Below are 23,530 nucleotides of genomic sequence, written 5' to 3' on the forward strand. Positions count from 1 at the left end.
ATTCAACATAATAAAAATCATTATCCGTGTTAACCAAAGAGTCACCCCTAACACCATTTCTTATAATTTTTGCTTGTTTTATCTTTTTTGATATCTTAAAGGCAGCTTTTAAAAAAAGATAGGCATGGACTTCTCGCCTGGACTACTGCAATGCTCTCTACATGGGACTCCCCTTGAGGAGCACCTGGAGGCTCCAGTTGGTCCAGAATGCAGCTGCGCGGGTGATAGAGGGAGCACTCGTGGCTCTCATATAACACCGATCCTGCGCAGGTTGCACTGGCTGCCTGTGGTCTTCCGGGTTCACTTCAAGGTGCTGGTTACCACCTTTAAAGCGCTCCATGGCTTAGGATCGGGATATCTTCGGGACCGCCTTCTGTTACCACATGCCTCCCACCACCTGGTGCGCTCCCACACAGAGGGTCTCCTCAGGGTGCTGTCAGCCAGACAGTGTTGGCTGGCGACCCCCAGGGGGAGAGCCTTCTCTGTGGGGGCACCTACCCTATGGAATGAGCTTCCCCCAGGACTTCGACAACTTCCGGACCTCCGGACCTTTCGCCGCGAGCTGAAGACGTATTTATTCTTCCGAGCAGGACTGGCATAAAAAAGGGTTTTTTTAAAAATTGGATTTTAAACGGGGTTTTGTTTTATAATATGTATTTTATAATTTAATTTATTGGCCACATCGAATAAGTTTTTTAATAGTGATTTTATTATATTGTATTGTATTGTATTTTATCTGGCTGTTAACCGCCCTGAGTCCTTCGGGAGAAGGGCGGTATAAAAATTAAAAAAATATTATTATTATTATTATTATTATTATTATGAAATTGATTACAAAATAAATGAAATTAAAAATTTTAAATTTAAATCCTCACAATTATCTGTAAAAAAAAAACAGATGTACCAAAAACCCACCTATCCCACCTGAAAATTAAAATATGTATATTAAAAAAAATTAAAAGGAAAACCAACAACTTGTTAGAGTAAACAAAAACCAGAAACTTAAGATTCAAATCAGAGCCTTGTAGAAGAACTGGCTGTGCAACAATAATATTAAAAACTGTTTTAATCCTTGTGAACCCCCAGAATCAATTTTCAGCTTTTCATCTGCATTGATAATCTTCACATTAAATGTAATGGGAAAATAACAATTTTAAGAATTACGAAGAAAAGTGTCCATTTCATGTTCTAGATCAGGGGTATCAAACTGGCAGCCGATGGGCCAGATGTGTCATGTGCAGGCCATGCCCACCCCAGGTCTGTGAATAGGAAAAATGTCCTAAAGCATCACGTGATGGTAACGTGATGCTGCAAATTTGACACCCGTGTTCAAGGTGATATTAGATTGAGCCTTTGGAACATAAATAATCAATGACTTTTTCCTTTTATTTAGACTTGCTTTCTTAATTATCCTATAATATTTCTTCAAGCAGTACTTTGTATTGAGTACAGTACAAATTCTTCATCGACCCCTTGGCCTTTATTGCTGCACAGTGATGTCTGGTGCTGAAGTCATCTGAAGTGAAAAGTGTGGTGGCCAAGTGGTGTGACTCTCTGTGGGGTATTGTAAGTCCAATTTCTCTTTGACTTTATTTTGTTGCTAATTGAAGAAGTGGAAAATGAAAAATGGGAAATGGGTTGGTAGTAATTTCAGTGGCTCACTTTCTGCTTGCCACGCTACAAAATCATTTTTCAAATTTCTGAATAGTTTTGTATGTTAATAGTTTCTGTGCCTCTTCCACCCATTTCTGTTTGATTCACAGTGGGTTGAAATTATTACTATATATTACTATATGTTCCCCTGCTTTTTAAAGGAGTGTGTTCTGTGAACTTCCTAATCTTTCTGATAAATTAATATTTGTTCCTTTTGCCACTTCACACGTCATAGGAGCACAATGGCTCAAGTGATTAGGATGCTGAGCTGGAGATTGGCAAGCCCGTGTTCGAGATCCAAATGCTACCATGGGGCAAGATAAACTCCTGCTGAGGACATGAAAGGAGCCCTGAGCAACAGTGATGTCACCAGCTAATCCTGTCAACCTGAAAGTGCCTTGGGGCCTCCCACACGAGGTGATGCAATTTTTTCCCTCAAGCACATCATTGTTGCCAAATCTTGTAAGGATTTTTGTCATATCTAGTTAAAACCCGTAGTTTCTGAAAAGTGGAAGAGCCATGTTCTTGAAATGCTGCCCAGCTGTCTCCTTGAGCTCCTAGTTTCTCATGTGCTTCTGGATTCCAGAATAAGCCATATATATCCAGGACAGGTTTGCTTGTTCAACCCACTGTTAGCTAAAACTTTCTTTGATGCCTTTTTGTGTAGGATTTTATTGCCTACACAGTTGCACAAACTTCTGATTTTTGTCAGATTGGAAAACTTCTTTCCACCACTCTGAAATCTGCTTCGTCTTCAGTCGGCCTTTCCCTATTCACCTCCTAAAACTGAAATCTCATAAATAAGACAGTTGCAGCTGACATAAGCTCAACATATATTAACAAAGTGAGGCTTCTGGGTGAGTTGGTGAGCTTATAAATTGAAACAGAATATTCACTGATTTTAAATCTTGACCTCTGACTCACAAATTACTGTTTGTGAGGAACTTGCTGTTCCCAAAGAAGAATTATTGCAACCCCCTTTTCTGGTTTTATATGCAGTCTGTAGAATAAATATTGGGAACATGACAGAGGGCCAGATTCCCCAATGAAAAAGAAAAAGTAGGAGCCACGCATATAAATATGCATCACTCCTGAAGCAGAGGTGTAGCCCAGTGAAGATTTCTTTTCCCTAGCATCGAGCTACTGAATTTTTACCTCTTTCAAATGTGTTGGCAGTGAATTTCAAGCTATGGCATGAGAGTACCAGGAGTGCCTCTGCAGGGAAAAATGGAATATTCTTTACAAATCATGGATCTCATTATGCAACATGAAGGAATGGATGATATGCTAATTTTTTCACAAAAACCTACTCATCTAATAAAATCAATACATTCAAACATACTGTACAGTGACTTTTTTTATGCATGGCAAAATGCATAAACTTGACAATTTAGGAAAAAATAAATGTTCTTTGAGAAAGAAATAACTTCTATAATATTGTCTGAAAGATGAAAAATAGAACCAAACAACTGACATATTCAATAGGATATTACTTAGATATAATTCTAAGCAAATCCTATATCAGGCTTTCTGACAGTGAGTTTTGAATGAATGTGACAGGTGGTGCCTTTATAGTTATGTGAAAGCACCTAGAAACCACGCAGGATTTCATGCAATTTATTTCTATTTGCACTTTTCGATTATTCTCTACAGATAGAACAGTGGGAGAGAGCTGTGTCTTATAGTGTGCAATCCGAATCCATTATGATCAAGGGTCATTTTGTTGCTCACTGCAGCAGGATGTGGGTTATATCGACTGATCTCATTTATTGAGAAATTAGTTGTCACTGTCTTTGGGAATGTTTCCTTCAGAAGCCAAATGTAAAATTAATGGGGTAGTAATATGGTGTTGTGCAGTATCTTCTTGTACACTTGTATAATTCAAATTCATTCAATGAGGTTCATGCAGGAGATATTCCCACTTTCTTTCCTTTTCAGCTCACCCTTCATGGATTGATTGTGTGTGTGTGTGTGTGTGTGTGTGTGTGTGTCCTGTCAGGTTCCAAATAATGCGTCCATTACAAATTGCACTCCGAGGCATTCCGTTTTCTCAAAGAACCATTTATCTAGATTCACCATCTTGGCATTAACAGGTGAAAAGCCAGTACTGAAATTCCCGGGCTTTTCACCCCAATATAAGTTTCAGTTTCTCAAGTTTCCAAAACAAACTGTCACATTGTCCCAGCCAAGATGGGAGCTGGTTGCTTAGCGACCTCTCTCCTCCTCCAGTCAGCCAGTCATTGGAATGTGCCTGACTCATTGGCTAGCTATGATGTTTTGACTGAAGGCTTCATCCTTCTTCAGCTCCAAACTCTGTCAAACTGAATTCATGTCAGAATAGCCAAAGATACAAACAATCCCACACCCCAATCAAATTCAGGGTTGACATGTCCATTTGTTCATCTATTCATACATCTCTCTTACAGGATTTGTAAGAGACTGAATAAATAGAATAGAATAGAATAGAATAGAATAGAATAGAATAGAATAGAATAGAATAGAATAGAATAGAATAGAATTTTATTGGCCAAGTGTGATTGGACACACAAGGAATTTGTCTTGGTGCATATGCTCTCAGTGTACATAAAAGAAAAGATACGTTCATCAAGGTACAACATTTACAACACAATTGATGGTCAATATAAATCATAAGGATTGCCAGCAACAAGTTATAGTCATACAGTCATAAGTGGAAAGAGATTGGTGATGGGAACTATGAAACGATTAATAGTAGTGCAGATTCAGTAAATAGTCTGACAGTGTTGAGGGAATTATTTGTTTAGCAGAGTGATGGCCTTCGGGAAAAAACTGTTCTTGTGTCTAGTTGTTCTGGTGTGCAGTGCTCTATAGCGTCGTTTTGAGGGTAGGAGTTGAAACAGTTTATGTCCAGGATGCGAGGGATCTGCAAATATTTTCACGGCCCTCTTCTTGATTCGTGCAGTATACAGGTCCTCAATGGAAGGCAGGTTGGTAGCAATTATTTTTTCTGCAGTTCTAATTATCCTCTGAAGTCTGTGTTTTTCTTGTTGGGTTGCAGAACCGAACCAGACAGTTATAGAGGTGCAAATGACAGACTCAATAATTCCTCTGTAGAACTGGATCAGCAGCTCCTTGGGCAGTTTGAGCTTACTGAGTTGGCGCAGAAAGAACATTCTTTGTTGTCCTTTTTAATGATGTTTTGATGTTAGCTGTCCATTTGAGATCTTGCGATATGATAGAACCCAGAAATTTGAAGGTTTCTACTGTTGATACTGTGTTGTCAAGTATTGTGAGAGGTGGAAGTATGGAAGGGTTTTCCTAAAGTCTACCACCATTTCTACGGTTTTGAGTGTGTTCAGTTCCAGATTGTTTTGGTTGCACCACAAGGCTAGTCGTTCGACCTCTTGTCTATATGCGGATTCGTCATTGTCTCGAATGAGACCAATCACTGTTGTGTCATCTGCGAACTTCAGTAGCTTAACAGATGGATCATTGGAGATGCAGTCATTGGTATACAGAGAGAAGAGAAGTGGGGAGAGCACACAGCCTTGGGGGCCCCCTGTGCTAATTGTGCTAATTGTACAGGTATTTGATGTGATCTTGCTTAGCTTCACCTGCTGCTTCCTGTTTGTTAGGAAGCTTGTGATCCACTTACAAGTCTGTTCCGGTACCTGTAGCTGGTTTAGCTTAGTTAGAAGAATGTCTGGAATGATGGTATTGAATGCTGAACTAAAGTCTACAAAAAGGACCCTTGCATAGGTCTTTAGAGACTCAAGATGTTGTAGGATGTAGTGCAGAGCCATATTAACAGCATAATCTGTTGATCTATTTGCTCGGAATGCAAATTGCAAGGGGTCTAACAGCGGATCCGTGATGGTTTTCAGGTAGGAAAGCACTAGCCTCTCAAAGGTTTTCATGACTACAGATGTTAGAGCAACTAGTCTGTAGTCATTCAGTTCCTTGATGGTGGGCTTCTTCGGCACTGGGATGATGGTAGAGCGTTTGAAGCAAGAAAGAACATAACACATCTCTAGTGATTTATTGAAAATATGGGTGAAGATGGGGGCCAATTGGTCAGCACAGACTTTTAAGCAAGAAGGAGTTATCTTGTCTGGGCCTGGAGCTTTTCCTGGCTTTTGTCTGTGAAATAGGTCCTGCACTTCCTTTTCTGTGATCACTAGGAGTTGTGAACCCAATGAGATGGGGTCAGTTGTAGGAGGCTTGGCTGTTGTTGGTGTGTCTGAGATGGGGGTTGTGGAGATAGGTGGCTGTAGTTTCCTTTCAAACCTGCAGTAAAACTCATTCAGGTCATCTGCCAGTTGTTGATTACCTTCAGCCTGGGAAGGAGGTTTGCCATAGCCGGTCATATTTTAAGAGTTTTCCACATGTTTGCTGGTTCATTTGCTGAAAACTGATCCTTTAGCTTTTCAGAGTAGCTTCTTTTTGCTGCTCTGATCTCCCTTGTTAGTGCATTTCTGGCCTGATTGTACAGCATTTTATCACCTTTTCTGTAGGCTTCCTCTTTGGAATGTCGTAGCTGCTTAAGTTTAGGTGTAAACCAAGGTTTGTTGTTACTGTGTATTCGCAAGTTCCTTGTAGGTACACATAGGTCTTCACAGAAGCTGACATATGATGTTACAGTATCTGTGAGTTCATCCAGGTCTGCAGAGGTATCTTTAAAAATATTCCAATCAGTGCAGTCAAAACATGCCTGTAGCTTTAATTCTGATTCCTCCGTCCAGGTTTTCACTGATTTAATTATTGGTTTTATGGCTTTAAGTCTTTGCCTGTAAGCAGGTACAAGGTGAATCATGCAATGATCAGAGTGTCCTACAGGGGTATATAGACACACACACACACACAGAGAGAGAGAGAGAGAGAGAGAGGGAGGGAGATTGTTGGTTATCCTGCACAAGATTTATGACAGAATGAAGAACTGTTCCCCAGAATGTTAACAGTAATATCAAAGGAAGGCAACCAAAGGAAACCAGCTTGGTGTAATGAAGCATCAGGCTTGAAACTGGAAGATCATGAATTCTAATCCCACTTTAAACACAAAGCCATCTTCTCAACCTAGAAAAAAAGGACAATCCACTTCTGAAAAAAACTTGCCAAAGAAACTGCAGAGGCTCATCACCAAGGTTAAAAATTTACTCGAAGGTACAAAAGAAAAAAAGAAAAGGTAACAAAAAAGTGCCTCAAGTCAATTGGCAAAATGGATTCTGAGCATTAATAAACTTGGTGAATCATGAACCTAAGCTTTACCTAGTGATAGTGGCTACAAAACCACCAGTTTGTAGAAGGTTTAAATAGCAGCAGACACTAAAAAGCATTCGTGGGCTCTGCAGGAAGTTTTTAAAAAAGCAATTTTAAAAACATGAATTAGAAGGAACAGAGCAAGTATCAGGTACCCAAAGCTCTTAAATACTGAACAAAAATATTTTTTTCAGTCCCATTGTACACAGTTTTTACTTCAACTCACTGTGAAAAAATTTTAGATAGTAAGAATGCTATGAACTAAGAAACTGGGAGCATCTGACCTAAATCTTTGCAGTTCTAAATCTTTTGACAATTTTTAAGCTCAGTTTAACTTTTTTTAAAAAAATCACTGTGGTCCCATGTAAATACCTCAATGTTCAGATTCTTTTGAATAACCTGAGGCTTGCTTCTGAGGTGATACCCATAAACCTGTAATTTTTGATAAATTTTGGATTTCAAATTTCAGTTCTAGAAAGACATTCTAATTTGTATATTAATAGGAATGTAGCATAAGAATATAAAAGAAGGCCTGATGGATTAGCTGAGGACCCTCTCAATCCAATGTTTAATCAGTGGTTGGCCTTGGTGCCCCAGAGAGACACTCAAGTGGAGATACAGCCATCTTTTGCACCCAACCAGGTGGGACCACTGAGTCACAAGACTAATAACCCTTGACGGAACTGCCTTTCATGAGTTTATCTAGTTAATCCATATAAATATGTTAAATAACTAAGTAAAATAAAGCCATCCAAGTTTCTGATCATCAATAAGCACAGATTAATTAAGTGTTGTGAAAAGTATATTTAAACCACACTATTATTGCTATTGTGCAAATAGGTTTCTTATATCAGATCAGGGGTGAAATGCTCCCGGTTTGGACCGGATTGCCAAAGCCGGTAGCAATGGTGACGGGTGGTTTGGAAAACCGGTAGCAAAAATCCCTGGCCCCACCCCCTGCCCCTGCTGAACCATGCGATCATCAGAGGGTTTGTTTTTTTTTACTTTTAAAAACATTTTTTCTTTGCCCAAAAAAATGCTTTTAAAAGTAAAAAAAAGACTTTGATGATCGCATGGCTCAGCTGGGATCGTCAGAACCCTTTAAAAGTTTTTTTTTTAACAACCTCTTTGGCCAAAGAGGTTGTAAAAAAAAAGCTTTTAAAAGGCTCCTCTGGCAATCCCAGCTGAGTTGCCTGATCACCAGAACCTTTAAAAAGCATGTTTTCTACAAGCTCTTCCATCAAAGAGGTTATTTAAAAAATCCTTTTAAAAGGTTCTGGTGATCAGGCAACTTCAGCTGGAATCATCAGAGGAACTTTTTAAAAAGCAATTTTAAAAACATGAATTAGAAGGAACAGAGCAAGTATCAGGTACCCAAAGCTCTTAAATACTGAACAAAAATATTTTTTTTCAGTCCCATTGTACACAGTTTTTACTTCAACTCACTGTGAAAAAATTTTAGATAGTAAGAATGCTATGAACTAAGAAACTGGGAGCATCTGACCTAAATCTTTGCAGTTCTAAATCTTTTGACAATTTTTAAGCTCAGTTTAACTTTTTTTAAAAAAATCACTGTGGTCCCATGTAAATAACTCAATGTTCAGATTCTTTTGAATAACCTGAGGCTTGCTTCTGAGGTGATACCCATAAACCTGTAATTTTTGATAAATTTTGGATTTCAAATTTCAGTTCTAGAAAGACATTCTAATTTGTATATTAATAGGAATGTAGCATAAGAATATAAAAGAAGGCCTGATGGATTAGCTGAGGACCCTCTCAATCCAATGTTTAGTCAGTGGTTGGCCTTGGTGCCCCAGAGAGACACTCAAGTGGAGATACATCCATCTTTTGCACCCAACCAGGTGGGACCACTGAGTCACAAGACTAATAACCCTTGACGGAACTGCCTTTCATGAGTTTATCTAGTTAATCCATATAAATATGTTAAATAACTAAGTAAAATAAAGCCATCCAAGTTTCTGATCATCAATAAGCACAGATTAATTAAGTGTTGTGAAAAGTATATTTAAACCACACTATTATTGCTATTGTGCAAATAGGTTTCTTATATCAGATCAGGGGTGAAATGCTCCCGGTTTGGACCGGATTGCCAAAGCCGGTAGCAATGGTGACGGGTGGTTTGGAAAACCGGTAGCAAAAATCCCTGGCCCCACCCCCTGCCCCTGCTGAGCCATGCGATCATCAGAGGGTTTGTTTTTTTTTACTTTTAAAAACATTTTTTCTTTGCCCCAAAAAATGCTTTTAAAAGTAAAAAAAAGACTTTGATGATCGCATGGCTCAGCTGGGATCGTCAGAACCCTTTAAAAGTTTTTTTTTTAACAACCTCTTTGGCCAAAGAGGTTGTAAAAAAAAAGCTTTTAAAAGGCTCCTCTGGCAATCCCAGCTGAGTTGCCTGATCACCAGAACCTTTAAAAAGCATGTTTTCTACAAGCTCTTCCATCAAAGAGGTTATTTAAAAAATCCTTTTAAAAGGTTCTGGTGATCAGGCAACTTCAGCTGGAATCATCAGAGGAACTTTTTAAAAGCATTTTTTCCTCTGGCGATCCCAGCTGAGTTGCCTGATCATCACAGGCTTTTAAAATCATTTTTTTACAACTTCTTACAACAGCCCACACCCATGCCCACCCAATTGCCTGGTCCCCACTTTTCTAATTGCTGCTTCTTTCGGGCTCGCTAAGCCTTGCTTTGGCTGCTGCGATCAATTGCATCAGATAGCAACTGAATCTGCCTGCTGCAATCCATCTCATCAGTGAGCAACTGAATCTGCCTGCCTCCAATTAGGTAAGTAACTGGGGGGTGGAGTTTTAAAAATAGTTAATTGGGGTTTTTTAAGGAGTTTTTTTTTAGACAGCAATTTAAAGTTAAGGAAGTTTTAAATTTAGCTGTTTTTAATCTAAAAAATATAAATAAAAAAAATAATACCATGAAATATTTGTGCAGCTTTCTGAGATTTGGTGTGTTTCACTCTAACTACACAAACACACAAAATATCACAAAGCTGTATGTGGTATTTTTTGTGTGTGTGTGTGAGTCAGTTGTGTTGTGTGTGTGTAAAGTGTGAAAGTTGGTTTTTGAGGTTTGTGGCTGTATGAGGTTCCTGCTTGTTGCAGGGGCCATTTTGGGTGAAGTGCAGCTGCTTTTACATTGTGTGTGAGTCAATTGTGTTGTGTTGTGTGTGTGTAAAGTGTGAAAGTTGGTTTTTGAGCTTTTTGTGGCTGTGTGAGGTTTTTGCTTGTTGCAGGGGCCATTTTGGATGAAGTACAGCTGCTTTTACATTGTATTTGAGTCAGTTGTATTGTGTTGTGTTGTGTGTGTGTAAAGTGTGAAAATTGGTTTTTGAGCGTTTTATGGTAGTGTGAGGTTCCTGCTTGTTGCAGGGGCCATTTTGGGTGAAGTACAGCTGCTTTTACATTGTGTGTGAGTCAGTAGTGTTGTGTTGTGTGTGTGTAAAGTGTGACAGTTGGTTTTTGGTACCTCTTACTGTTTTGTGTACTTTGTTTATTATTTTTATTATTTATTGTTATTGGCCATGCCCACCCAGTTACCTGACCACCAAGCCACGCCCACCAATTAAGCCACATCCACAAAACTGATAGGGAAAACTTTTAGATTTCACCCCTGTATCAGATGTGAAGTTATTCTGACATTTTCTGCTATTTAGTCAAAATTACATATGAAGGAAATGAAAAAAGGCAACATAAAACATAAAACTTTTCACTATCCCATAGGAAAAGCTGCTCCAGCAGATTGAATTAAAAAGAGAGAAAAAGATTCTGCTGACAACTTTGATTATTTATAAACATGTAGCCACAAAAGGAAGCCAACTGAGACTGATTTGTTGATGAATTCTGAAACCAGAATTTGATAAAGCAAGATTTGTTCTCAATGGTGCATAATTTAATTGTGCATAAATAGATGCTAGGATAGTAAGGCACTGAATATCATATTGATTTTCAGTGTTTCCAAATATGTCAATTAAAACATAATTAATATTAATATAAAATTACCATGAGATAATATTGTGTTCATTTAACTTATTCCCTAAACTGATTTATAAAATTTATTAAAATAAAAACGTTCAGATTTAGCTAGTAAAAGCAAACGTATAAAAATTCTTGTTAATGAAAGACAGAATTGTATAAGAGGTAGTCCTGAACCATAATTGAGACCAATATTTCTATTGGCAAGTGAGATGGTTGTTATGTGACCTTTTTTGCTATGGTTGTCAAGCAAATCACTGCAGTTGTTAAGTAATCAGGTGTTTGTTAAGTGAACCCAGCTCCTTGCATTAACTTTGCTTGTTATTAGCTGGCTGGGAAAGTCGCAGGTGACAATCCCATGACCCCAGGATGTTACAACTAGATACATGTTGGTTGCTTAGTGTCCAAATTTTCATCACATGACTGTGGAGATGCTGCAGCAGTTTTTGTTGTAACTTTGAATGGTTGCTAAACAAGGAGTTGTAAGTCGAGGACTATCTGTATATACCGTATTTTTAGCATATAAGACGCACCTTTTTACCCCCCAAAAGAGGGTGAAAATCTGGCTGCGTCTTATATGCCGAATGTAGCACTGCCCACCCGCCAGCCGCCACCCTTTGAAAGTTTTCCGGCAGTTCCTGGTGGCGGGGATCTTGGCTGGGGCACAGCCTGTCCTGAAGACGAACAAACCTCTTTGGGACACTTTGTGGGGGGGGGATCTGTCCGGCGGCTTCAGTGAAGAAGGCAGGCTCCATGGTTCGTGGCCGGTCACCCCTCTGGCCGCCCAGCAGGCAGCTCAGGCCAGGCAATGGTTGCGATGACTTTGCTCCCCACCAACGTGAGGAACCACTGCTGTAGCCACCGCCTAAGCTCTCTCTATGGCCAGGAGCCAAGCCGAGCCGGAGCCATGTAATGTCCCTTCCACCGCTGCCCATTGGCCTGATTCCCCAAGCCAAATTTCAGAGCCGCATTTCAGGCGGTGGCCAGTTCACCTGCAATGGGCAGCGGGAACCGAGAACCCTTTTGGATTCGAGGAGGGGATTGCAGCGCTGCTGCCTGAAAGTGATCCTTGGGAGAGAGGTGAGTCTGCTGAGAAGGAGGATGAGGGTGCGCAGCTCTGCAATGTTGCAATGGAGCTCCTTCATTGCACAACAGAACTGAAACGCGGCTCTGAAGTTTGCCTTGGGGAATCGGGCCAATGGGCAGCGGTGGGAGGGATGTTTCACAGCTCCCGCTCGGCTTGGCTTGGCTCGGCTCAGCTCGGCTCGGCTCTTAGCCATAGAAAGGGCTTAGGCAGTGGCGGCAAAGCGTTTATCAAACCAGCTTTACCCCGAACCACAACGTGGCCTCGAGGCTACTGCCCAAGCAGAAGCAGCTGAGCTGGAAGCAAAGTGCCATCTCTAATCCCTACCGAGGGGTGCTCACGGCCCCCTCCATGACTCCTCCGGTGTCTTTGCCGGATTATTTGGACACTTACAAGTGAGCGCAGCTAAAGACGCTGCTGTCTCACGTCAGCTGTCCCCAGAAAAAAAGGCACATTGACACAAGAGACCCCATCGGCAAGAGCTATATGGCCGCTGTAAAAGCAAAAGATTATCTTGCGACAACACCTACAGCTTCAAATACATTGTTTGATCTGTGCAGTTTGTGTGCTGAGGTTGCATTTAGCTATGCATTTTGTTTCATAATATGGATTTGACTTTAGGATTCTGACCTGACAATGGATAATGGACTAAAGATGTTTACAATGCTAAGATATATTTGTAATTTATCACTGTACTGCCTAATTAATAAAACTTAATTTTTTTAAAAAAAGAAAAGAAAATCATCCCCCACCCCACTCATTCCAGTTAAATGCATGTAGAGTTACAGGGTTTGTTTTAAACTGATAACTGTGCTGCTCATTATCAAAATCAAGTGGAAGTCTGGACATGGCTGATCCTGATGCTGATAGACAGAGGCAAAATTCTTTTTTTCTTGTTTCCCCCCCTCAAAAAAAATATCAAGGTGCATCTTATACTCCGGTGTGTCTTATATGCCGAAAAATAGGGTATTTACTTTTAATAGTGAATGCTTATTTCTTATTCTGCATGGATGATAGAAGTTGCCTACTTCTGAGGAATGGTTGAAGTATGAGAGGAATTCATGAATCTGCCACAGATTATTAAGAAGGTATAGGAGATGTTTCAGCATGAACTAGGGATTTGATGGTTCTCATGAGCTCACATCTATTGATGACCAGGAAAAGGATATAACCAATTATTTTTTGCCTTTCATGATCACCATCGTCTGTTAAGATTGTATCATATTTCAAAAATAACATTCATATAAATAATCAAAAAGCCTAGAGAAAGAGAATAGTTTTTTTTAACATCTCATCTGAATGTTAACAGAAAGAGGAATATTCTTACATTGGGGCTAATTTTTCTGTAAGGCAACCAGGAGCAAAATACAGGACATAGAGGTTTTGTCATTACAAACAGTGGTTTATATACAAGACTTCTATATACATACATACAGGTGGTAAGCACATACCAGGCAATCAATCAATCTTCAACTCTATACAGAGAGCTACAGTGCAGATAGAATACTACGAGGAGAGTTACACTAGGGGAGAGAGATGCCCTCTTATGGCCTCCCTTATATAGATAGCTTCTTAAAATGGCAATAACCCTGCTGACTCATCCTCAGTCTTAAAGTGGCTGGTCAGCTTTAAATCTTCATTATCTTGACGGAAATATAGTGTGCTTTCTGTACTTTGTCTCTTGAAAAGTTGATCAAACTGTTTTAGAGATGTTTAATTGTTCTGGTTCTGGTTTTTAATGTGAATATTAAATGTTATTTGTTTTACTAGGAGGACTTGATCTTTTTAGGAGACAAATGTAGTTTTATTGTATTTTGTATTACTGCCTGGAGTAAATATTCAAATAAACCAACACAGGCCTTCATGGAAGTGGCAGAGACACTCCTGCCTTTACTGCAATTTCCAGATATTGTAGTTTCTGTGGGGTTCAGGAATTCCTCCTCTTTTCCAGCCACAGCAGCTAAAACTTTCAATTCCTGCTAGTGAACTGATTCTCTAGCTTGTACTGCTCTTGCTATTCTAGTCATTTATGCACTTTCTTTTAAATGCATAATAGCTACCGCTATTCCAAAAAACTCTGTTACTACACATGCTAAATGTAAAACTATATGAGAATCTCACACCTCAGTTTCTGTTCTCAGATGAAATAAAAAGATGAGAAAGGACCAAGGCATCCTATGTCTCCAAAATGAGAGATGGATGAGGTTAAACATATCTCACTCTGATTTTATCTTACAGAACATGAGATTTTTGTAGATCATTTCTGCTCTCTGACTTTATCAGAGAATGAGAGAGACCAAGATGAATTACACCTAGAATCAAAAAATGGATGTGGTTAAACCCATTTTACTTTGATAAGTCCTAAGGCCAAAAGAATTGGATTGCTGCAACTGAAGGCAAGCCATCTCATGTAGCATTTCTTAGATGTGCGATAGCAAATATAATAGGTCTATATATCAGTGCATGTTTGTAAATGTGCATCTTAAAAGGAAACTAACTCTGAATCCTAGAAGAATATTGCCAAACACTAAAAGATACATAGATACATATCCAAAGAGTAGATGAAAAAATGTATAAAATGAAGCACAAGGAAGTTTAATGAGGAATTTGTAGGCCACATTGTGTTGGGTTAATTTAAAAAATTTATTTATTTATTTATTTATTTATTTATTTAATCATATTTGTATACCGCCCTATCTCCCGAGGGACTCAGGGCGGTTAACAGGCACTTAAAAACACATAAATACAGCATAAAAACAATTAAAAAACTTATTCTAAAAGCCCAATAACTAAAAAATATAAAAATAAAACCCAATTTAAAACCCGTAAATTTAAAATCTAACTCAGTCCTGCGCAGATAAATAAGTATGTTTTAAGCTCGCGGCGGAAGGTCCGAAGGTCCGGAAGCTGACGAAGTCCTGGGGGTAGTTCGTTCCAGAGGGTGGGAGCCCCCACAGAGAAGGCCCTTCCCCTGGGTGTCGCCAGACGACATTGCCTCGCTGACGGCACCCTGAGGAGTCCCTCTCTATGAGAGCGCACGGGTCGGTGAGAGGTATTCGGTAGCAGTAGGCGGTCCCGTAAGTAACCCGGCCCTATGCCATGGAGCGCTTTGAAGATGGTCACCAAAACCTTGAAGCGCACCCGGAAGGCCACAGGTAGCCAGTGCAGTCTGTGCAGGATAGGTGTCATGCGGGAGCCACGAGGGGCTCCCTCTATCACCCGCGCAGCCGCATTCTGGACTAACTGCAGCCTCCGGATGCCCTTCAAGGGGAGCCCCATGTAGAGATCATTGCAGTAATCGAGGCGGGACGTCACGAGTGCGTGAGTGACCGTGCATAGGGCATCCCGGTCCAGAAAGGGGCGCAACTGGTGCACCAGGCGAACCTGGTAGAACGCTCTCCTGGAGACGGCCGTCAAATGATCTTCTAAAGACAGCTGTTCATCCAGGAGGACGCCTAAATTGCGCACCCTCTCCATCGGGGCCAATGACTCGCCACCGACGGTCAGCCGCGGATTTAGCTGACTGTACCGGGATGCCGGCATCCACAGCCACTCTGTCTTGGAGGGATTGAGCTTGAGCCTGTTTCTCCCCATCCAGACCCGTACGGCCTCCAGACACCGGGACAGCACTTCGATAGCTTCGTTGGGGTGGTCCAGTGTGGAAAAGTACAGCTGGGTGTCATCCGCGTACAGCTGGTACCTCACACCGAAACCACTGATGATCTCACCCAGCGGCTTCATGTAGATGTTGAACAGAAGGGGCGAGAGAATCGACCCCTGCGGCACTCCACAAGTGAGGTGCCTCGGGGCCGACCTCTGCCCTCCCGTCAACACCGTCTGCGACCGGTCGGAGAGATAGGAGGAGAACCACCGATAAACACTGCCTCCCACTCCCAATCCCTCTAACCGGCGCAGCAGGATACCATGGTCGATGGTATCGAAAGCCGCTGAGAGGTCTAATAGGACCAGGGCAGAGGAGCAACCCCTATCCCTGGCCCTCCAGAGATCATCCACCAACGCGACCAAAGCCGTCTCCGTGCTGTAACCGGGCCGGAAACCGGACTGGAACGGGTCTAGATAGACAGTTTCATCCAGGTGTAAGGGAAACTGATATGCCACCATACTCTCTACAACCTTCGCCGCAAAGCGAAGGTTGGAGACCGGACGATAATTACCTAAAACAGCCAGGTCCAGGGAAGGCTTCTTGAGGAGGGGCCTCACCTCCGCCTCTTTCAAGGCGGCCGGAAAGACACCCTCCACCAAAGAAGCAGTCGTAATCGCCTGGAGCCAGCCTCGTGTCACCTCCTGAGTGGCCAGCACCAGCCAGGAGGGGCACAGGTCCAGTAAACACGTGGTGGCATTCAACCTACCCAACAACCTGTCCATGTCCTCGGGAGCCACAGGGTCAAACTCATCCCAAACAACGTCACCAAGACCACCCTCGAACGTCTCACCTGAGTCACCGCAATTTTGGTCCAACCCATCCCGAAGCTGAATGATTTTATCGTATAGATAACCGTTAAACTCCTCAGCACGTCCCTGCAGCGGGTCATCCCGCTCCCCCTGGTGAAGGAGGGAACGAGTCACCCGAAACAGGGCGGCTGGGCGGTTATCTGCCGACGCAATGAGGGAGGAGGCGAGCAACGCCGCTTCCTCAATGCCACTAGGTAAGCCCTAGTATAGGACTTCACTAGTGTCCGATCAGCCTCTGAACGGCTAGACCTCCAGGAGCTCTCTAGGCGTCTTCTCTTTTATCAGTTAGTTTTTAACAAATGAATATACACTATTGAAAAAAAATGTAAATAATGTTTACATTTACGAAATTTAAGTATTGTATCATTATCGATATAATCAGCATAGTATAAAACATCAAATAAGATTAAGAATTACAGAAATTTCCATCCAAACAATTTAGGACTTTCAGCTACGAGGAACTCAAATTTCAGATGTGGTACAAAGCATATGCAGAATTGTAATCAAAAAATGGTCTCCGAGTTTCTTCTTTGTCAGATTTACTTCAGAAATGTATAGTATTTATTAACATTGAGCCACATTCCCAGAGTTTAATTAGCCCTTCAGTTGGGAAACATGTAGCACTTATCATGTTCAGAGCTGGTTGAATATATGTTGTGGAAATGTAAGTTTTAATCATATTTAATTTAAAAATTTGCACGTTGGAAAGGAAATTGAGCTTTAAACATTTGATTCATTCTATTATAAATTATTTTCCAAAATTTTTGGATTTTACCATACCACTAAAAATGAAAATGAAAATCCAAAAATGAAAAATGATCCAAATTGGATCATTACATTTCAAAGGGGCCGTGATAGCTCAGGCTGGTAAGAAGCCTGTTATTAGAACACAGCAGCCTGCAATTACTGCAGGTTCAAGCCCAGCCCAAGGTTGACTCAGCCTTCCATCCTTTATAAGATAGGTAAAATGAGGACCCAGATTGTTGGGGGGGCAATAAGTTGACTTTGTAAATATACAAATAGAATGAGACTATTGCCTTATACACTGTAAGCTGCCCTGAGTCTTCGGAGAAGGGCGGAATATAAATGTAAATTAAAAAAAAAAAGAATTTTTAGAGAATGATCCATCTACTTTAGAATTGATACTGAAGTAATGTATCTGTGATAGAACATTTTACACCAGTTTTTTTTCTAAATGTAACATATAGTGCCTTTCTTCGGTTGAACTTCCTATTATTGCTAAATTCTGCATCCATTTAATCAAAAGCTATAGGTAAAGGTAAAGGTTCCCCTTGCACATATGTGCTAGTCGTTCCCGACTCTAGGGGGCGGTGCTCATCTCCGTTTCAAAGCTGAAGAGCCAGCACTGTCCAAAGATGTCTCTGTGGTCATGTGGCTGGCATGACTAAATGCCGAATTCATGCTGTTACCTTCCCACCAAAGGTGGTCCCTATTTTTCTACTTGCATTTTTTACGTGCTTTCAAACTGCTAGCTTGGCAGAAGCTGGTACAAGTAACAGGAGCTCACCCCACTACATAGCACTAGGGATTCAAACCGCTGAACTGCTGACCTTTTGATCGACAAGCTCAGTGTCTTAGCCACTGAGCCACCATGTCCCTTTAATCAAAATCTATACCTTGTATAAAAGAAAAGCTTGGACTTTCGGAGTCATATTTCACTGACTTTTTAGAACTACAACCCAATAAATGGTCCCTATTTTATAAGTTTTTCAAATTCAACTGAGTCTTTTAAATATTTATCTAATGTACTTTAATGGTGTTGCTTATGCCTTTTTCCATAATACAACTGAGATTTCAGCTGAGTAAGCCAAAATATGTCACTAAACGGAATTAAACCTTGTTTTAGATGAAACATTGGCTTATTAAAATAATGTCCAAATGCTGCAAAAGATTGTAGCTGGAATCTTCCATATGATTTATTACCATAATATGGGTTAGATATTCCTTCTCTTCTGTGTTTACCAGGTCCATGTCTATCCTGATATTCTTTAAAAAGATTATTTTTATTGGAAATTAGAATGCAAAGCACAGCCTGTCATATGGTGTTTACTTGAGACAATACTAAAATTTCTGAAAGAGCATCCCAGGGGATCTTTTGCTTTCTACTAAATGGATACTTTGACACTGGCCATACCTATTATTTCAGGCCATTTCATAATTAAACACTTGTCCTATTTTAGCTATTCTATGAGTGCACCTTCTACATACCCTCAAAATTCTACTTATGCTCTTGGTCCAAAAAGATACCATATCTGAATAATAGCATACTGAGATAATAGAATACCCTACAGGTAAAAGCTATTTCAGTCTGCATAGCCACAACTGCCACAAAAACTTCAGTGTAGTCCCAAGAGCCACTTTCCCAAATTTTGCCACACATTGCAATTTTAATGTGAAGTGCAAGCAAAAGAGAGTGGATGTATTGTATTGATTAATTGACTGGTTGATTTGGGAAGCAGTGCCGTTGTGCATGCCCCTATTGGACTTTATATTATATATGCCCCTATTGGACATCTTCTATCTCCCAGCGACCGGTGCGTTCTCACAGAGAGGGACTCCTTAGGGTGCCATCAGCCAGACAATGTCGACTGGTGGCCCCCAGGGGGAGGGCCTTCTCTGTGGGGGCTCCTACCCTGTGGAACGAACTTCCCCCTGGACTTCGTCAACTAGCTGACCTTCGGACCTTTCGCCGCGAACTTAAAACCTATTTATTCCGTTTAGCTGGACTGGCTTGATTTAAAAAATTTTAATTTGTTTTTATGGGTTTTAAATTTTTGTAAATTTTTTATAGGGTGTTATTATATTTTAAATTTTCGGCCAATTGAATAAGTTTTTTAAGGGGTGTTCTTAATATTATATGTATTGTTTTTCTTTGTATTTTTATTCTGGCCGTGCACCGCCCTGAGTCCTTCGGGAGAAGAGCGGTATACAAATTAAAATATTATTATTATTATTTATTATAAAATTAATGCAACACAGAATAATCACCTCAATGAAATCTGTGATGGTTCAGATCGTGAAAGTTCTTATGTTTATATTCCTCACCATTCAGGACACCCATCCATCCATCTAAGCCAAGGCCTGTGAGAAAAAAATCCAATATTTTAAACGGCATTTAAGGATGAGTATAGTGGAAGTCATGTAGCTCTCAGAATGGGGTGATATTATCCCAAGGGCAGCTGCCATGACAGAAAAGGCAGCCTCCTGGGTCTATACTTAACCAAACTTAAATTTGATATATATGACAAATTACATTCAAATTAAATTAAATTCAGTGTATGTTTTGTCCTGATCCCACCTCATTTCTGCGTTGATAACAAGGAAGGGTCAAGTGAGGCCTTAGACATCAAACAAATAGTGTACTCTAAAATTTAGACCAGATTGATTAAAATTGGTTTCATTTATTTCTAAAGAAGAGGTAACTGGTAAACCAACTGTAGAATATAGAAACCCTATTGTAGAAACCCTATATTCATCCACATAGCCGTTGCCTATTGAATTTTGTTTCCTATTTCATAAAGATTTTGTATTTGGAATCTGCCTGGTAGGATAATAATAGTAAATATGTGTCTCTGTTAGGATTTTCACGAAGAATTTTGAACGATAAAATTCTGTATTTCCAATTCTGTGCTTTCCATTTTATATCCTGGAATATTTGTTTTACATTAGCATTTTTTTTCCTAATCTCAATTTAAGGAAATGGTAAAGGAATAAAGCATGTCATATGTTTGAATAATGGGCATACATGTTAGACAGGAAAATGTGATTATTTTGTTTCATGCTGTTGAAAAGATAAAGTTGTTTTAATATAGGATAATATCTGTCCCAAACCACATTTTCTTAATAGCTTTGTGGCTAAATATATTATTAATAGCTTTTACAACTGCCAAAAGTAATATTCTCTGTCAACAGTAACTCTTAACAGTAATTTTCATTATTAAGCCACCTGGTGGCAATGTTTGACAATGAATCAAAGCTAGTGCTGTATCTGTGCTATTAATTTTCAAGAGCTGAATATGCTGAAACAAAGCTCCATGAATTCTCAGATTTTTGTTTTGTTTTGTTTCACTTTGCTTTCTTAGCAATCTTAGATGCAGCAATCCTAGAAAGTTTAGGACAGCATCAGGGATGTTATTGAATTGGACTAGATAGATCTCTATTCAGGTGGGCTTCTGTTTACTAATTATTTAGCAAGGTCCCACAAATATAGCTAAGAGCACGAACGGACAAAGAGTTGTGTAAAAAAAGGGGACTGTTATGCATCTGTTCAACCTCAAAATGTATTATTACAATCCATACATGTAGATGTTCTTTTTCCCAATTCATTTTTTAAATTTCAGAAATCTAATTTAGGAATGGAGAAAATACTTTATTATTGAAATATTGGAAGTTAAAAACCCTTGCTGACCAACTGCAAATCACTCCATCACTAATCACTTCTTTTTAATTTATTTTTTTTTAAAAAAATCATTGTGTGCCGTCTTTTTTTTTTTTTTTTTGACTCTTAGTAATCACATAGATTTTCTTCAGGATGATCTCCCCATAATCTGGTCTTTCATATTTTATAATTATTATTATTATTATTATTATTATTATTATTATTATTATTATTATTATTATTATTATTATTATTATTATTATTATTATTATTATTATTATTATTATTATTATTTATTATATTTGTATACTGCCCATCTCCCGAAAGATTCAGGGCGGTTCACTGCTAAAAAACAACAACAACAGAAAACATATAATACATATAAACAGCTAAAAGAATAGACAGTTAAATTCAATTGATGCCCTAAAACTTTTAAATACAAATTTAAAACCTCAATTAAACCCCTTTTTTAAAAATCCCAATTTAAAAACTACGTTCAAGCTAGTCCTGCTCTTCGAAACAGCAACATCTTCAGCTCGCGGCGGAAGGACCTGAGATAGGGGAGTTGACGAAGCCCCAGAGGGAGCTCGTTCCAGAGGGTAGGGGCCCCCACAGAGAAGGCCCTCCTCCAAGAGGTCGCCAGCCGACATTGTTTAGCTGACGGTATCCGGAGGAGGCCCTCTCTGTGAGAGTGCACTGGTCGGTGAGAGGTTAATGGTGGCAGTAGGCGGTCCCGTAAATATCCCGGCCCTAGGCCATGGAGCGTTTTAAAGGTGATAACAAGTACCTTGAAGTGAACCCGGAAGACCACCGGGAGCCAGTGCAGACTACGCAGGACGGGTGTTACACGGGAGCCACAAGGTGCTCCTTCTATCACCCGCGCAGCCGCATTCTGGACCAGTTGGAGTCTCCGGGTACCCTTCAAGGGGAGCCCCATGTAGAGAGCATTACAGTAGTCCAGGCAGGATGTAACAAGGGCATGAGCGACCGTGCATAAGGAAGCCCGATCCAGAAAGGGGCGTAACTCGCGTATCAGGCGAACCTGATGAAAAGCTCCCCTGGTGACAGCTATCATATGATCTTCTAAAGACAGCCGTGCATCCAGGAGGACGCCCAGATTACGAGCCCTTTCCGTGGGGGCCAATAGTTCGCCCCCAATGGTCAGTGATGGAATTAGCCGACTGTACCGGGCCGCCGGCATCCACAGCCACTTGGTCTTGGTGGGATTTAGTCTGAGTCTGTTCCTCCCCATCCAAACCCGTACGGCCCCCAGGCACTGGGACATCACTTCAACAGCCTCGTTGGGGTGGTTAGGGGTGGAAATATAGAGCTGGGTACCATCAGCGTATAGATGACAACTCACCCCAAAACCACGGATGATCTCACCCAGCGGCTTCATATAGATGTTGAACAGAAGAGGCGAGAGAACTGACCCTTGTGGCACCCCACATAAGAGGCGCCTTGGGGTCGATCTCTGTCCCCCCGTCAATGATAATGATACACACATCACCACATAAACTGAGGTTATCTACCTTGCTGCTGTTTGTCCTCTTCTTTTTGTTTCTTCACTTGTCCAAGCTTTAAACTAAAGGTGATACAATTTGAAAATGTACATTTTTAGGCAAAATTATGATCTATGGTATACATAGACAGAGTCAGCCCATGGTCTGAATGATTTCCACACTAGATGCTTAATTTAAGTGATGCTTAATGCTTAAATTATGGTGACATGTTTCCTGAATATGTTAGCATGCTTATTGGCTATGTGACTGGTTTAGCTGACTGCTGCATAAAGAAAACCTTGCTGTTTAAAATTGTGCCTTTTTGCTTAAATAGCTAATTGCAAACAGATGAAAGAGTCAGGCAGCTATGGTAACTTTACAGGTGGGTAGAATGGAAGGAGAGGGTGACTCATGGTGGCTTGCTGATAAATAGCCTGATGATGAGAAGAAAGAGTAGGTAAAGACTTTGCTCATAGGCATATTCTAAGAAATGGAATTGTTGTGACCCAGGTTCCTAGACCCGGACTCCTGGACTCGGATGATTCAGAAAGTGAGGGAGAAGACCTGGCAAGTCCTGCTTCTCTTGAGCCCTTTCCCTCCCTGGCACCCACTCAAAGGGAGGAGGAGGGGCCGGCAAGACCTGATTCTCTGGAGCCTTCTTCTGATTTGGCAACGCCCCAAGAACAGTTTTGGAGTGATGAAAGACTGCGCAGGCATGACCGGCGCGCGCAGCAGAAGCAGCGTTGGGATAAAGCCAAGTCATAATTGTCAAGCAGTGACATCTGCAGAGACTATAAATAGGAGGCGGGACTTCCTGGTTTTTTGTCTTGGACAAAGCAATGAATTTGCGCGGGCAAACTGTATCAATGGAGGGAAGAATATATTCGTGAGTAATTCTGGCCTTATCTATAATTTCCTCGTTATCTCCAGAAACTTGGCAGGCCCGTGGGTAGACGTGGCCAGGACATCTATTTATGTAAATAAAAGGAGAAAAGAAGGCCTCTGACTGACTCTTTGCTGGGAGTATTGGGGGGAGGGAAACAGAACAGGAATCAAGTTTGCTAGCAGGCATACAGGAAGTGAGAAAGAACACAATATGGTCTCTTTACTCATTGTAGATGAATCGTAGTAGAATGGTAGGATACAAGGATAGGCAGAAGCCAGGAGAAAAGGTTAAAACCCC

General features: G+C 40.6%; 1 long non-coding RNA gene across 1 annotated transcript; it reads left to right on the plus strand.

The window, feature by feature from the left end:
• The first annotated feature begins 910 nt into the window (after window positions 1-910).
• On the plus strand, window positions 911-23,390 carry LOC131193304 (uncharacterized). Its single transcript, XR_009153879.1, has 3 exons — window positions 911-1,566; window positions 1,889-2,070; window positions 22,858-23,390. It is a non-coding gene; the product is annotated as an uncharacterized LOC131193304 (long non-coding RNA).
• Window positions 23,391-23,530: the final 140 nt, after the last annotated feature.

This window comes from Ahaetulla prasina, chromosome 2 (genome assembly GCF_028640845.1).
Source record: "Ahaetulla prasina isolate Xishuangbanna chromosome 2, ASM2864084v1, whole genome shotgun sequence".
NCBI classification, from domain to species: Eukaryota; Metazoa; Chordata; class Lepidosauria; order Squamata; family Colubridae; genus Ahaetulla; species Ahaetulla prasina.